Raw genomic sequence first — 17,357 nt, 5'->3', positions numbered from 1 at the left:
GCCACCTAGAAACGTACAATACCCCAAAGTATACCTTCTATCTACGAGGGATCCTGCATAGTCAGCGTCGGTGTAGGCTTCTACAGTAAGCCTCTCGTTCCTTTTGAACAGAATCCCTTTCCCTGGGTTCCCTTTCAAATAATGAAGTACCCTATTTGCAGCTTGAAGATGTGACTCTCTGGGATCAGGCATGAATTGGCTAATCACACTGACTGAGTAGGCTATATCTAGCCGAGTGTGAGCTAGGTATATGAGTCTACCAACTAACCTCTGGTACATCCTCTTATCAACTGCAGGTCCCTCTTTTTCTTCTCCCAATTTGTGATTTGGATCCATTGGAGTAGAGGCCGGTTTACACCCAGCCTTTCCTGTCTCGGTAAGTAGGTCTGTAATGTATTTTTGTTGAGAGATGAAAATCCCGTGTGCAGAGTAAGCCACCTCAATGCCGAGAAAGTACTTCAACTTGCCCAGTTCTTTTATCTCAAACTCCTTTCCCAATCTTCTCTTCAATTCGAGCTTTTCTTCTTCATCATTCCCGGTTACTATGATGTGTCGACATAGACTAGAAGAGCCGTTACTCCCCCTGTAGAGGAGTGTTTAATGAAGAGGGTGTGATCACCTTGGCTTTGTTTGTATCCAGACTTCTTCATAAAGTTTGCAAACCTCCCGAACCATGCCCTTGGAGATTGTTTTAACCCATAAAGAGCCTTCTTTAATTTGCACACCTTATTGCTTGGTTCTCCATCAAAACCCGGTGGGATGTGCATGTAGATTTCTTCATCTAAGTCACCATGGAGGAAAGCATTCTTAACATTATACTGCAGAAGTTGCCAGCTATAGTGAGTAGCTAATGACAAAAGAATTCTCACAGTGTTCATTTTGGCAACTGGGGCAAAAGTTTCCAAATAATCAACTCCATATGTCTGAGTATACCCTTTGGCTACCAACCTTGCCTTGTATCTCTCAAGGGATCCATCAGCCTTGTATTTCAGTGAAAAAATCCATTTACAGTCAACAATGTTCTTTTCCTCTGGTTTATTCACAACCTCCCAGGTTTTATTCTTTTCCAATGCCTTCATTTCTTCACCCATAGCATCTCTCCATTCCCTTTTTGACAATGCCTCAGAGACAGTAGTAGGGATTGCAATGGTGTTTAAACTGACAATGAATTTTTTGTGGGCTGGCGATAGGTTTTTAAGGGAAACATAGTGAGATAATGGGTATAGTGGTCGTTTAGTGCATTCCCGGGTATCTTTTCTGATGGCAATAGAAAGGTCTAGGTCATTTGTTGGGCCAATGGTTGGTGTTTCAATCCGTTGAATACGAGAAGGGTGTTCGGGACTTACCGTGGTCTCATTTCCGGAGTCTGGATTGGAAGCTTGGACTTGAGTCTGTTCCGGGGCAGTCTTCCTCTTTGAGTACACCTGAGAGAACCTAGGAAACTTGTGGGAAGATGACACATTTGTGGGGTTAGAAGGTTCGGACTCAGTAGGAGTAGGATAAGGCTCGGTTGGTAGAGGAAGGAGATCAAGAGTGTGGATCGGTTCAAAGGATTTCCAAGGACTATCTTCTAGTGGACTCTCCCCCTGAAGAGAGGACTTGGAGAAGAATGGTTTATTTTCACTGAAGGTAACATCTATAGAGATGTACGATTTTCTGGAAAAAGGATTATAGCACTTATACCCCTTTTGAGTGGTTGAGTAACCGAGGAACATACATTTGATGGCTCGGGGATCCAACTTATCTCTTTCGGTGTTATGGACATGAACAAAGGCAGTGCACCCAAATACCCTAGGGGTGAGGCCGTTTGAGGTCCTAAAGTGAGGATAGAAGCTGTTAAGGCACTCCACTGGACTCTTGTTGTCGAGTACCCGTGAAGGAAGTCTATTAATCATGTGTATGGCTGTAAGAACAGCTTCCCCCCAATAGGTTTTAGGAACGTTTCCATGAAGAAGTAGGGCTCGGGTAGTGTTTAACAAGTGCCCATTTTTTCTTTCAGCCACCCCATTTTGTTGAGGTGTTTGAACACACGATGAGTCATGGATAATGCCATGTGACAGGAAATAGGATGATAGGATTTGGTTGAAGTAATCTGTGGCATTGTCTGTCCTAAACCTTTTTATTTTTACTCCAAATTGATTTTGAATCATCGCATGGAAATTTGGTATAATAGTGCTAACTTCAGATTTATGTTTAAGGAGAAATATCCATGTGACACGAGTGTAATCATCAATCAAAGAGACAAACCAACGGGCCCCAGAAATGTTTGGTATCCGAGAGGGACCCCATACATCACTATGAATTAAATGGAAAGGAGAAGAACTTCTTTTATTACTGATAGGAAAAGATACTCGAGTATGTTTTGCCAATTTACATGTGTCACAATGAAATTCCGAAATATCCAATCCTTTGAATAAATAAGGAAACATAACTTTTAGAGTCCTAAAGGAAGGATGACCAAGGCGCAAATGGTGTAGCCAAATGGTATCTTTATTGGATGAACTAAACAAGGACAAATTTCTCCTGGCTTGTGGTGAAGACTCAAGGTAGTAAAGGCCCCCCCTTTCCTTAGCAAGTCCAATCTTCTTCCCCGAAGCTAGGTCCTGAAAAACACCATAGGAAGGGAGAAACGTAACATGGCATTTAAGATCGAGAGTGAGTTTATGGATGGAGACAAGGCTGCTGGACAGTTTGGCACATGAAGTACATTTTTTAGGCTAAGCATAGGGGAGATATGTATGTCTCCAAAGCCTGCCACTGTAGCCACAGAGCCGTTGGCCACTACAATTTTCCTGTTACTTGGGCCTGGTGTATAAGAGTGAAAAGCCTGAGATATGGGTGTCATATGGTCAGTAGCACCAGAGTCTATAATCCAAGAGTTGGCATTTAGGGTTCCTGAGGAATTTACAAAAAAATAGAATGAATCATTACCTGAGAGGGCTAGAGAACATGTACCAGAGGGCTTCTCTAAGGACCCCAGCAAGTTTTTTAGCTTCTCAATCTTCTCTCGGTTAAGCCCCTCTGCTGCTGAGTTTTCATCCCTGGTTTGATCCTCAGTCATGTGCGCCTGAGGTCTCGGCTTTCCTACTCGGGCTCCCCATTCTTTGCTTGGTGGTTTTCCATGTAGCTTCCAACAATTTTCCCTTGTGTGTCTTGGTTTCTTGCATTGAGTACACCATAGGTTGTCTTTGTTCCCATTCCACTGATTTTCTCTGCTTGGATATGGTCTTTGCATATCAGCCGCCTTATTTGTCTCTAGGACCTCTCTTTTTGTTGCAAGTGCTGATCCATCCATGTGTTGTGGCTCAAGCATGATACCCCTGCGACTTTCTTCTGAGCGAATCAGTGAGATCTTCTCTTCTAGGGACGGTGTGTCCTCTCGACGAAGGACTTGAATTCTTACTTGATCAAATTCAGGGTTTAATCCGGCCAAAAAATCATATATTCGGTCTCTCTCAATAAAGTTCTTCAATAGTACAGCATCCTCCGGGCATTTCAGCTCAAAGACTCGGTAATAGTCAAGTTCCTGCCATAGGTTTTGCAGCAGAGAAGCATACTCAATGACAGATTTGGCACCTTGTTTGAGGGTTGCAGTTTTAGTCTGTATCTCATACACCTGAGCAGCATCCTTGACCTTTGATTAGGTGCGGCGGATATAGTCCCAAGTTTCCTTCGCTGTGGAGAAGAGCATACATGTGTCACTGATCATGGGATCCATGGAGTCCCATAACCAGGACATGATCATAGAGTCCTCTTCATCCCAAGCGTCAAACTTTGGATCCTCCCTCGGTGGTCCCGTTCCAATAAGATGGCTGATTCTTCCTTTGCCTTTGAGATACGTACGAATGAATTGGGACCACTTGAGATAATTTTTCCCGTTGAGTCGATTGGAGGCCCGAATATTCTGCAAGTCACCGGTCTTTTGGACAGCAGTGGTATCATCAGGGAGAGACGGACTACTGGAGATGGTAGTTTCAGAGATTGACATGGTGAAGGATAGGGAAATAGAAACGAAAAAGACAGCTATGAAGGCTTGAAAAAACTGGACAACAATGAAGGCTGGAATGTGCGGAACGAACCCAGGATAATGTCCTAGGGCTCTGATACCATGTGGAAAAATAATTCAGGAATAATTTCTTCCTTCAATTCATGAATAGGTCAGTACAAGGTTACATAAATACAGAATATACTAGATCACAAGAAAAAGGAAACTAATTAACTAATCCCTAAAAATCTGTATATTGACAACTAACCAAATCCCTTAATTAAGGGAATTGGTTTTACCCTAATTTACATCCCACTTCGACAACCCGCTAACCTCTCAAGCATTTGATCAATAAAGGGAAGGGGAAAGTGGTCTTTTCGGGTGGCATCATTTAATTTCCCATAATCAATGCACACACGCCATCCCGTAACAGTCCTGGTGGGTATTAGTTCATTATTATCATTTGTAATCAAAGTAATCCCACCTTTTTTTGGCACACACTGAACCGGACTTACCCATGCACTATCAGATTTAGGATAGATAATACCTGCATCGAGAAGCTTAATCGTTTCTGCCTTTACTACCTCTTGCATATTTGGATTCAATCTTCTCTGAGGTTGCACAAGAAGTGAGTACTTGTCTTCCATCAAGATCTTGTGCATGCAGACTGATGGATTGATCCCTTTGATATCTGCCACCTTCCACGCAAATGCACCCTTGTGCGCTTTTAGAACCTCCAACAGTTTGTCTTCCATCACATCTATCAAAGCAGCAGAAATAATGACAGGTAAAGTGTTATTCTGACCTAAGTAAACGTACTTGAGGTGTGGAGGCAACGGCTTTAGCTCAAGTGTTGATGGCTCCTCGATGCTTGACCTTTGAGGGGTCAAATCTCTTCGTTCTCCTAGATCCTCCAGTCGCATCCTCATTGGCTTTCTCCATGGATGGTTGGCATTAAAGTGTGCCACTATTTCGGCTTTTTCTTCATCCAATTCCTCTTCTCCCAATTCAGTAGTGATAGTGGCCTCCAAAGGGTCCCTAAGAGCATCCTGCACATAGTGAGACACAAGAGAGTCAAAAGCATCAATTCTAAAACAACTATCAGAATGCAGTGTCTGCTTAAGTGCATTAAAAACATCAAAAGTAATATCTTCCTCGCCCACTCTCAATCTCAACTTCCCTTCTTGCACATCAATCAGTGCCTTGCCAGTTGCAAGGAATGGTCTCCCCAAAATTAGAGGCATATCTGTATCCTCCTCCATGTCGAGAACCACGAAATCCGCGGGAAAAATGAATTTGTCCACTTTCACTAGCACATCCTCAATCACTCCGCGGGGGTACTTGACAGATCTGTCATCCAGTTGAAAGGACATCCTCGTCGGCTTAGGCTCTCCCAAGCCAAGTTTCCTAAACACAGACAATGGCATTAGATTAATACTTGCACCAAGATCACATAACGCTTTATGAAAAACAACATCACCAATCATGCAAGGAATAGAGAAACTCCCTGGGTCTTTTAGTTTCGGTGGGATTTTGTTTTGCACCAAAGCGGGGCAATTTTCAGTTAAGTTCACTGTCATGTGATCCTCCAACTTCCTCTTATTAGCTAAAATGTCCTTCAAAAATTTAGCATAACTAGGCATTTGCATTAAAGCATCGACGAAGGGAATATTGATATGCAATTTTTTAAATACCTCAAGAAACTTACCGAATTGTGCATCTAGTTTTGCTTTTTTCAATGCTGCAGGAAAAGGAGGAGGTATAACAATTTTAGGTTGTGCAGTGGGTGCTGGTGTAGAGTTAGAAGACTTACCTTTGGATGTCTCAGTCAGTTCATCCGGTATTTGAATTTTTTCTTTTCCCTTTGACTCCAAAATTTTGCCACTCTTCAACTCAATGGCTTTCACTTGCTCTTTGGATTAGTCTCGGTATTACTTGGCAAGGTGCTCGGCTCTCTACTTGCTATCATCTTTGCCAGCTGTCCAATTTGATTCTCGAGCCCTTTTATCGATGCATCTTGGTTTTGAAGTCTAGTTTCAGTGGATGAAATAAACTTAGACATCATTTGCTCCAAGTTGGACTTTTCTTCTCTAGGAGGATCGGATCTTTACATCGATTGTTTCCCATATTTTTGTCCTCCTTGCGGTCTATTCTGACTGTTTTGACCGCCCCATGAGAAGTTGGGATGTTGCCTCCACCCAGGATTGTATGTGTTCGAATAAGGGTCATTCCTTGGGCGGTTTTGGACTCCCACTTGATTCACTGGTGCCTCATTTTGCACATAGAATTGATTGTCATCTTGACAGTACTTCGCATAGTGTTCCCCTCCACACTTTTCACAGAATATCTGTTGAAGACGCATCGCCGTGCCACCCACATTCAAGCTGTCTAGTTTCTTGTTTAAAACATCAAGTTGTGCAGTAATAGCAGAAAAATCAGTTACCTGGTGAACTTCTGCACTCTTCCGCTGGTTTTTTCTTTCAGATTGAGGATGATAGCTGCTAGCAGCCATCTCCTCTAACAATTCATATCCTTCCTCCGCGGTTTTTCTCAACAGGTTTCCACAAGCAGCAGCATCTATCATAGTACGATTAGGAGTAAGCAAACCGTAATAAAATGTTTGAACGACTAACCCAAGTGGTAACTCGTGATGTGGGCATCTTCGTAGTAGATCCTTGAAGCGTTCCCATGCCTCATATAGAGATTCCTGATCGAATTGAGCAAATGTTGTAATGTCTGCCCGCAGCTTCATGGTCTTGGAGGGAGGGAAGTATTTGATGAGAAATGCTTTCGCCATGTCCTCCCATGTAGCGATCGAACCTACAGGCAAACAATTTAACCACGCTTTAGCTTTATCACGTAAGAAGAAAGGAAATAAACGCAACCTAACAGCATCATCAGAAACTCCATTGAATTTAAAAGTATCACAAATTTCAAGAAAATCCGCGATGTGCGTGTTTGGGTCATCTATTGCAGTTCCTCCAAATTGGACTGTGTTCTGAATCATCTGGATTATGGCTGACTTAATTTCAAAGTGATTTGCCCGCACGATAGGCCTCACAATGCTAGGGCGCGCACCCTCCAAAGAAGGTTGGGCATACTCAGACATTGGTATGCGGCGTGGTATCTCAACATGTCTATCTTCACGACGTTCCTCCTCTTGATCATTCTACTGCCTCTCCATCAGTTCTTTTAGTCTCTGCTGCTGTCTTCTCCTGCGGAAAGTTCTTTTGATTTCAAGATCAAACTCAAGCTCCACGTCAAGTGACTTTGGCATGCACTAGACAAGATATCTGGAATAAAATATGGATTGTTAGCTAAAGAAAAATAAAATAACGCTAAAGAAAATGACTAAAAATAAAATTGTAGATTGACACTCCCCGGCAATGGCGCCAAAAACTTGATCGAGCAAAACTTGCACCTTAAAATCCCCAATAAAAATATGGTTTTTTATGCTCAAAATTTATCGCAAGTGCACGATGTCAAGTAATAGTATAGTGTACGCGAGTACGATATTCGTTCCACTGAAGACTGTATTTAACAATTGTTATTTTCAGTTATTGAACATTTAGCGACGAAAATAGATTTGATTGTTTTAACACTAATATGCTCAAATAAATGTGCAAATAAAACAATTCAATGAATAACGACTGAACATTAATATCTAAAATGTTGAGTAAAATTCAATGAGAAAAGAATTTGTTGGGAATATCGGTTCACTTACCCCTCGTTAATTAATTAATTCGTTCGATAGTGATTATCTGCTTCCGACAAGATTTCCTATTCTATCGAACACACTCTCTCGAGCTATGCCAAACTAATTCAACTCAATGAAGTAATTAAATGTCTTTAATTATTTATCAAGAGTGAATCGCATTTCGATTTATGAAATCCCCTAGTTTTCGACCATAAGGACTATGACTATCGGCGCGTATCCAATTTCATATGTCTATGTAAATTGTAGATCCACGGATTATACTACTCGTTCCTATCCCAAGTTATTCTATCGAACTCACTCGCAATATAAAAACGTTGTTAAAGTTAGCTACGCTCTAACAACATAATCAAACAATAGTATAATCATGAATAATGCAACAATCGAATATAAATTAATTAAAATTAAAGTTTGGGGTAGGATCCCCTTAAATCCCAACAAATATTTAAGTTTAGCTACTAAAATTCATGATTGAAAATAACCAAAACAAAGTTTAGAAGATGAAAAACTAAATTAGAAATACGAGAATTGACGAAAAACGCGAAGAACGACGCCCGGAAAGCTTCAAATCTTCAATCCAAGCGCGAAAGTCTCTCCAAAGCTTCTGGCGGCTGAAGAATCAAGTCTCAATATGTCTGAATCATCGCCAAAAATCGTCCAATCCCCTTCCATATCAGCCATCTCTCCGAAATAAGGAAAAGAATCGAATGCAAAATCTTGCCGAAATTAGGTGGCGCTTGGGCGGCAAAGAATTACCGCTCGAGCGCCACACTCTCTGTAGAATGCCTGGATTATGCGGCTTCTAGCGCTCGGGCGGTAGAACAATACCGCTCGAGCGCCACATCTTCTGTAGATTGGATCCCTGCTCACGCTCGGGCGGTAGAATTTCACCGCCCGAGCGCCACACTTTCTGTGAAATCTCTTTCAACTCTCTTCTCGTGCCCGGGCGGTAGAAAATTACCGCTCGGGCACCAGCCTGTCTGTACAAAATCTTGTTGGCTTAGCACTTGGCTCTGAGTTTCGTTTTTCAGGCCGTTTTTCCTGCGAATTCGTCACATCCAAGTGAGATACGATCACATGCAAATGTTTACTCTAAAATGAACAAAATGTAAACGAAATGTACGCAGGCACAATGCAAACACACACAAATTAATGCAATAAAACACGTAAAAACAACACCTATCACAACTTAATGATGCACTTTGGGCATATCGAACAGCTTTTAAGACATCATTGAATATGTCTCCCTATAGGTTGGTTTATGGAAAACATTGTCATTTGCCTGTGGAATTGGAACATAAAGCTTATTGGGCGATCAAAACTTTAGATTCAAGCATGGATGATGCCAAAAAATTGCGTAAATTGCAACTTAATGAACTTGATGAACTCAGAAATGACGCGTATGAGAATTCGAGGATTTATAAAGCAAAAATCAAATCATATCATGATAAAACAATTCTTAGAAAATCTTTTGAGATTAGTAAAAAAGTTTTGCTTTATAATTCTCGACTTCACTTATTCCCAGGAAAATTACTATCAAGATGGACATGCCCATATGTTGTAAAGCATGTGTATACTTATGGAGCTGTGGATATTGAAAATCTTAAAAATGGTGATATTTTAAAGTAAATGGACAAAGGCTTAAACCATTTTTAGAAAATGAAATCTTTCAAGAAGAGTATTTCCCTTTCTGATCCTTGAATTTTTTTTTATTTTTTTGGTGTTGCATTTAAGTTTGTTTAATTTTATTTCAGGTTTTCTTAATCTTTTTATCTTCCCGGTTAAATGGCGGATAACGGTACTCCGTGACTCTCATAGTCGGTTAAAATAGTTTCCCACAATTGCTGATACAAAATAAAAAAAAATCATTTCTTTTCTTTTCAAAATGGATAAATTCTCTCAAAAATTTGTAAATATTTTCCCTCTATTTCTAAAAATGTTCTAAGAAAAATTTATGCAGGAAGGTGTGAAAGATTGAGATTGCTAATGCAAAAAGGAATTCCAGAAGATATTCGTCTTGTAATAGAAGCTAAGGTCCGATTAGGAGGAGAAGTTCCACAATCATTGCTCATTCGGTATTTGCCTGGATTAGGAAAAAGCACTTATGCGAAAAAACGAAGGGCCAAAAGTTTAGGGGTTTGTCATAAGTGTCCAAGATGGACATGTGACAAATGATGCAGATCTTTGGGATGTGTTTCCAATAACAGAGAAAATAAAATTGGTTTCATTAAGAATGGGCTGAGTAAGAGTCTTTAGATAACATCTTATTGACTCTTGAGACGCATTCTAGTGGACATGTGCATATTGAACTTCTCCGTTTATGGAAACAATTCCAAGATGAGCGTCATAGTCTTGGGAATCCGATTAAAAAAGACCATATTTGCCAATTTATAAGAAAATTGGATGGGAAGCATATCCTCGACTCATAGAAGGCGTTGAAGCCGTTTCTGGACATAAAACCAGAGGAAAATTGTAAGCCACAATCACACTACTGTTTATATGCATGTGTGTCATTATTGTTTTTACTATTTATTCTGTTTGCAGCTGTGATCCATAGTTTTGTCATGATAACATATTACCCCTATAAAATCTCTCATCTTTCTCTCTATTTTCGCCGACCAAAAAAGAAAGTAAAAACATGGCTGGATCCTCTGCACAAACATTGAAAAATATTTGTGTATTTTGTGGGTCGAGTCCTGGAAAAAATGAAGTGTTTGTAGAAGCAACGAATAATCTTGGAAAGATATTGGCTGAGAGAAAAATTCATTTGGTATATGGGGGAGGTAATATTGGGTTAATGGGATCTGTTTCAACATCTGCTCATCTTCGAGGTAGTCAGGTTTTGGGTATTATTCCTACAGCTTTAGCTGAAGAAAATATTACATGTGTTACGATTGGGGAGGAATTAAAAGTTTCTTTTATGTATGAAAGAATCACTCAAATGATTGAAAATTCTGATGCTTATCGCACTACCATGTGGTTTTGGTACATTAGAAGAAATTTTTCACACTGTTTCTTTAGCACAACTTAATATCCATAATAAACCTGTGGGCTTGTTGAATATCAATAATTATTATGACAGTTTGTTGACATTTCTTGATAAAGCTGTGGAACAGAATTTCATTTCAGAAAATTCACGACGAATGCTCATCTGTGCTTCGACTGCCGACCAATTAATTGATGATTTGGAAGCTTTTGTTCATAAGCCTGATCCGATGATAACAAAGATCAATTGGTCGCAATCAAGCAGTAAGAAAAAGAATTTGGAGTCGTGGATCGGTTTGCGTTTGTTTCATTTTGTTATCTTCAATAAAATTCTAGGTGATATCTCTTTCATTATGTACTCTTTATTAATAGTTATTTTGATATTAGGGACAATGTCATATTCTGATTGGGGGGAGAACAAACTTATAAAAAAAAATAAAAAAAAATAAAAAATATATATTATTTTAAAATAAAATAATGCTTATTGTTTGTATTTTAGTAATTTTTGCAAAAATGTCATACATTACATGTTTGAAAGATTTAAATTAGAAATGCATTAATCTATTTAAGAATGTTTAAATTTTTATTTGAAAAAAAAGTCAATTTTAATATTCTGATCAATATAAAAATATGATTTATGAAATCTTTTTGAGTGATTAACCATTGTGATAAAATCAGGTATTAAAGTATATGGCCCAAGATATACCTTATAAGAGTACCTAAAATTTTAAACTCACACATATTTTGTGAGTGAGTGGAGAGGACTGAGAAAACAGCTTCCGAGCCTTTATTGATCATGAGAGAGACTATCTATTGTTTAGATCTTGAGTTCTTATTTTGGAAAAGAATAATGATATTTCCTGAAAAAAAAGAGAAAAATACAAAATAAAAGATATTGAAGATCTATGTAATTTTTAAGTTATATTCTACGACCTATATATCTCTCATAAAAAAAATAAAGAAAGAAAGAGAGAAATTTATTGTATAAATTAAATAAATATGTGGTCAAGAAGCATAAACTTAGTCTAATTCCATGATGTTATGGAAAAAATATATATATCAGGAAAAAATATATAAAAAATAAGAAGAACTAGATTTTGAATCAATTGATTTTCTATCTTTTGATTAGTTTGGCTTGTTTGTCTGTCTATATTCTGTAAAACATTTTTCTGAGCATTTATCTGTATTCCAACTCCATGAGAGAAATCGTTGCCATAAATTGAAATATTTATTAACCTGTGAGGATAGGAGTTGAGACTCTTACTAGGAATTTTTGAAGGTTGTGTACATTTAACTACCTGAAATAAGCTTTGAATTGATCATCTCAAATTATTTCCTAAATTATAATTATGATGATCTTGATATAACTTTGACAGTTTTGAAATTTAATTTAAACACTTAGATACTTTTGATTATATTTCTATTTAAATTAATCAATATGTTTTGTATTGCTATTAACGTTGAAATTGCTATGGACTAGCAATAAGCTGGTTGGGAGGTGTGATAAACATAAAAATTGTACATTAATTAAATGTTTTATAATCTAAATATATAGTTTTTGTTTTATTAAATGTTTAAATATTATATGTTTTATAATAAATTGTATAAAATATAATTTGTTGTTTAATTATATGTTTTTACTATTTTTACAGGTTCGATAAAACAATGAATAAACTTGGCGTTGCAAATGGGATTAAGATGATTCTTGGACCTGTAGAAATTTGATGTTAATATCTACAATATTGGTGGCAAGCATGAGATAAAAATTCTCTCACAATTGGGATCAAATTAAGCAACAAATAAAGTTACCAAAGGAGTGTCAGTTTTACCATGCTCTAGTATTTTGACCATATCTCTCAAAGTACTTGGTCAAATGGTCTGAAAAAATACCACAACTAGATAACTCAATTAACCACATGTTTCTTTTTATGTGAAGAAGCAAATTCGGAGAAGAAGATTTTCAAAAGTGATGTGTAATATAATATAATATCTTGAAACACCAATGAAGACTTATGTGTAAAAAAATAATATTTTATTTGTGGTTGTCTCCCCAAATTTGGCTATAAATAGGGGTGCATTGTAATGTATTGAGATATCCCTCATTCTATGAACAAACCTTTGAGTTCATAATATTTCTCTCTATTTTTTTTTCCTTTATTTCTTCATTTAAATATAATTAGCATGTTAATTTCATATTCAAAGTTTTACACTTTGAATAATGAATAGCTAACTTTCTAAAGTTGAGACGAAAAGGTGAAACTCTTGGCAAGATAATAAGGTTACTAAAAGGTAAGAATCTATGTTTTATATTATTTTTTATTGTTTATGTTATATTTATTTTTTTAAGCATTTTTATACCCTACTTATAAGTGGGAGTTTTGATTTATTGTTGCTATATGTTACACTAAATTCTTGGAAAAATTTAAATGTTTATTTGGTATTACCAACCATTTAAAGTGGGTGCCTTGATTTATTATATATGAATATATTATAATATTAAATTCTTGGTACTATTTAAATGTTTGTTTGGTTTTACCAACCATTTAAAGTGGGAACCTTGATTTACTATATATAAACATATCATAATATTAATTTCTTGGTACCATTTAAATGTTTGTTTGGTTTTACCAACCATTTAAAGTGGGAACCTTGATTTACTATATATAAATATATCATAATATTAATTTCTTGGTGCCATTTAAATGTTAGTTTGGTTTTACCAACCTTTTAAAGTGGGAACCTTGATTTAGTCTTTACAAATATATATATAGCACAATAAATACTTGACAACATTTATAAGTTTTGGTATATATTATATACTTATAAGATAATAATATATAACATAATATAAATATGATTATTTAATATATTGGAACCATTTTATTAAGTGGATTTCAATATTGTTCGTTAATGTTAACTTTATTAAAATACCAAGAGTGGATCCTTTAATCTCAACTACTTAAATTAAAATTTGACAATTAAAAATTACCAACTAAAGATTCAAACAACTAAAAGAAAAAATAAATAAAAAGACATTGTAGTGGACTTGTAATTACCTTAGCTTCCTCGTGGATACGATATTCGAACTCATCGAATTATACTACTTGTGGACAACCTGCTTTTGGGAGTGCAACAATCAAAGTCGCAACACCCTATAACCAACTACCCATATATCTTAGACCCATTGCTTTGCGATGTTTCCCAAACAATGGTCCTGGCAGGGGCTTCGTCTGTGGATGAACAATGTTATTTGCGGAGGAGACTCTCTCTACCGATATGTCTCCTTTTCCCACAATCTCCTGGATTATGTGGAACTTCCTTTGTGAGAACCCGAGATTTTCCGATCCGAAACAAATCATATTTCAGCTAACTTAACTCGAGGAAGTAGCTTCAAAGCTCGGAGACTGACTCAACGAGAGGCCAAGCTGCAAGTAACCATATCCATCAAAGAGTCGTCACTGGAGGAGTAAAACCCCAGCTCAAGGACTCGAGCTGTCAGCTCAAAGCAGTTCAACCAAGCTTGTCCTAACAAGACAAAAAAGGGAGTTATAGGATGAGCCAAGAGTTTGGACAAGTTAAATGTACAGGAAATAACCTTTTAGTTAACCCATGAAGGAGCTGCAGGAGGAGCTAAGGGCTAGGACATCTTTATTATGCAAGGAATGACTCTTGGTGCTCGGATATCCTTGACCAACATTATGATCACCATTATGACCATTCTTGGAGACCAAGAATTCGGCCAAGAGGCTAGGTCAAAAGATTTGGATTGTCCTATAAATACTACATCAAAGTGATAAAAAAATCATCCCACAAAGCCTAAAAATTTCGGCTCCCCCCTCACCCTAAAAAGCTCTCGGCCGAAATTCAAGAAAGAAGGAGGAGTTTGCTAGATCCCTACGTTGTAGTGCTGCTGAAGTGAAGACAATAATTGAAAACAATACGTCGAGGTGCTGTTAAATTTTCGAAAGGCAAGGTGCCAAAGTCTACAAATTTCGGTTATATCCTCAAAATACGGTAAGTGGGCTTTTGTTATGTACTTCATTTGTATATTTAAAACTTTGCATATAAATGATATGACATGCATGATTGTATGTCCATTCTTTCGAAAATCTCAGTCTGTTATTTAAATTTTTCGATCGATTATTGGTGTTTTTTTCTGTTTTTCGAAATTCTTGGTTCCACTGTGTCCGTACGAAAACTATGAAATCTGAAAATCTGAAAGGTTCTGTTTGTTACTTCTGAATTCTGTGATTGCACTGTTACGATTTGAATTTGAAATGGTACGAGAATTGTAGTTCTGTTCTGGCCCCTATTGGTGGGTATAAAACCATGTTCTGTTATGGCCTCTTAGAGGACTAACATATTCGGGACAATTTGACCATGGATATGAGATGAGTAACAGTGTTGTGTCTGTCTGTGATTTGTTCTGAAATGATCTGATTTGCTTCTGAATTATTCTGAATCATCTCTTAACTTCTGTCTTATATTCGCTTCGTTTATGTTGTGATATGTTAAGGGTAATAAGTTTTGAAAGTTTGTTAAAGAAATGTTTTAAGAAAACTGAGTTCTCTATATGTATAATTGGAAATCGATCGACCCCTCACTTTGCTGAGTGTTTCCCAAAACACTCACCCCTTACAAATTTCAGATAAAAACAAGGAGCAATTGAATGAGGAGGAGCAAGATGCTTTTTGGGGATGGTGAATCAAAGATCGAGATCAAGATTCCAGAATTTTATTCTATTTTTGTTTCCGTCTCAGAAAACTCGGATGTATTTTTATTTCTATTGTCAATGTAAAGACAATGTTTAATTTATGAAAAAGACTGGTTTTTGGCATTTTGATACGAGGCTTAATTGTTTTCAAGTGATTGTTAAACAATGCAGGATGTCACCGACGCTTCGGACACGGGGCGTGACATCCTCAATATATGTTTGGATCGCTGATGAGACCTCGGTTCCTTCGCTTTCACATTGGCACCGGTGTTGTCACAGTTATCGGGAATGGATCAACTGTTTGAGTAATGACACTCAACTCTTGGATGAAATTCCTCATCCAAACACCTTCCTTTGCTGCAGCCGATGCAGCTGTGTATTCGGCCTCAGTGGTTGAATCCACTGTGGTGTCTTGATTGGAACTCTTCTAGGAGACAACACCATCATTGAGCTTGAATACAAATCCAGAGGTTGATTTCGAATCATCCACATCTGATTGTAAGCTAGAATCAGTGTATCCTTCCAATTTTAGTTCTCCACACCCGTATACCAAGAACAGATTCTTAGTTCTTCTCAAGTACTTAAGAATGTCCTGCACTACCTTCATCTGCTTGCAACACTCAGTTCATATGCAATATCAGGACCACACTTGGTTCGAATACATGGAGTCCATCTCAGACTGCATGGCTTCAAGCCATTTAGATGAATCGAAATAAGACAATGCTTCTTTGAAATTTCTTGGATCACATCCAGGAATGAGCTCATCTTGGCCCTCTTCAAGAAGCAGGCTCAACCTATTAGGCAGCCTTGAAATCTTTTCGTATCTTCTAAGAGCTTGTGTTTCGTTTATTGGTTGGGGTGTGGGTTCTGCTATTTGTGTAGTAGGTGGTTCTTGAATCTCATCGAGTTCTATCATCCCGCCTTTTCTATCCAATAGAAACTCCTTCTCTAACAATGTGACATTCCTTGAAACAAACACATTTGTTTCACTAGGATAATAGAAGTAATATCAAACAAAGTTATTTGGATATCTCACAAGTAGCACAAATTGTCTCTACTATCCAATTTGTCTCTCACAACCTGCTTCACGTTAGCAGGGCATCCCTATATTCTTAAATTAAGAATTTTGGTCGGCTATCCCATCCATATCTCATATGGAGTTTTATCCACTGCCTTTTTGTGGACTTGATTCAACAACCTTGCTGTTGTTTCAAGCGCATATCCCCAAAGAGATGGCGGCAACTCAGTGAATCTCGTGATAGATCGAACCATGTCCATCAATGTCCGATTACAACGTTCTGACACACCATTCAACTGGGGTGTGGCAGGCGGAGTTCACCGTGAGAGAATCTCATTCTCTTTAAGGTAGTCTTGAAACTCAGTACTCAAGTATTCTCCACCTCGATAGGATCGTGGTGTTTAATACTCTTTCCTAACTATCTCTACTTCTGCTTTGAATTCTTTGAAATTTAAAAGGCTTCAGACTTGTATTTCATTAAATACACATACCCAAACCTCAAATGGTCATCAGTAAAGGTAATTAAGTAGGAATGTGTTGTGTGTTTTCTTAAATGCTCGCAAGCGCACGATGTCAAGTTATAGTAAAATGTAATTTTGAGTGCAAGTGTCGATCCCACGAGGAGTGTGTATAAAAATATATATCAATGCTTGTAATTAAAATAGTCAAGGCTTTATCTAGAAAAATCAATAACCAGATTGGTTTGTTTGAACAATTAATTACAAACACATGATTAATCTAATCACCGAATTGAAGAATAACAGTTAAGAATAACAATTAGAGAAAATATCTAGAAAAATGATTTATAAAGTTTCCAAGACAATTATTCCCAGTTAAATTTATATTCCTGAATTCCAATTATTTAATAGCCAAGAGCACTTAATTATTTTATTCCCCTTTTCCCAAGTGACGAATAACTGTATGAATCAAACTTCAATTA

General features: G+C 37.4%; 1 non-coding gene across 1 annotated transcript; it reads left to right on the top strand.

Annotated features, from left to right (window-relative positions):
• The first annotated feature begins 6,627 nt into the window (after positions 1–6,627).
• On the top strand, positions 6,628–6,733 carry LOC140806497 (small nucleolar RNA R71). Its single transcript, XR_012112568.1, has one exon. It is a non-coding gene; the product is annotated as a small nucleolar RNA R71 (small nucleolar RNA).
• The last annotated feature ends 10,624 nt before the right edge of the window (positions 6,734–17,357 follow it).

Source organism: Primulina eburnea, chromosome 11 (assembly GCF_022965805.1).
Source record: "Primulina eburnea isolate SZY01 chromosome 11, ASM2296580v1, whole genome shotgun sequence".
Taxonomy (NCBI): Eukaryota; Viridiplantae; Streptophyta; class Magnoliopsida; order Lamiales; family Gesneriaceae; genus Primulina; species Primulina eburnea.
The sequence above is the reverse complement of the archived record's forward strand: the minus strand, read 5'-3'. Positions and strand labels throughout refer to the sequence as shown.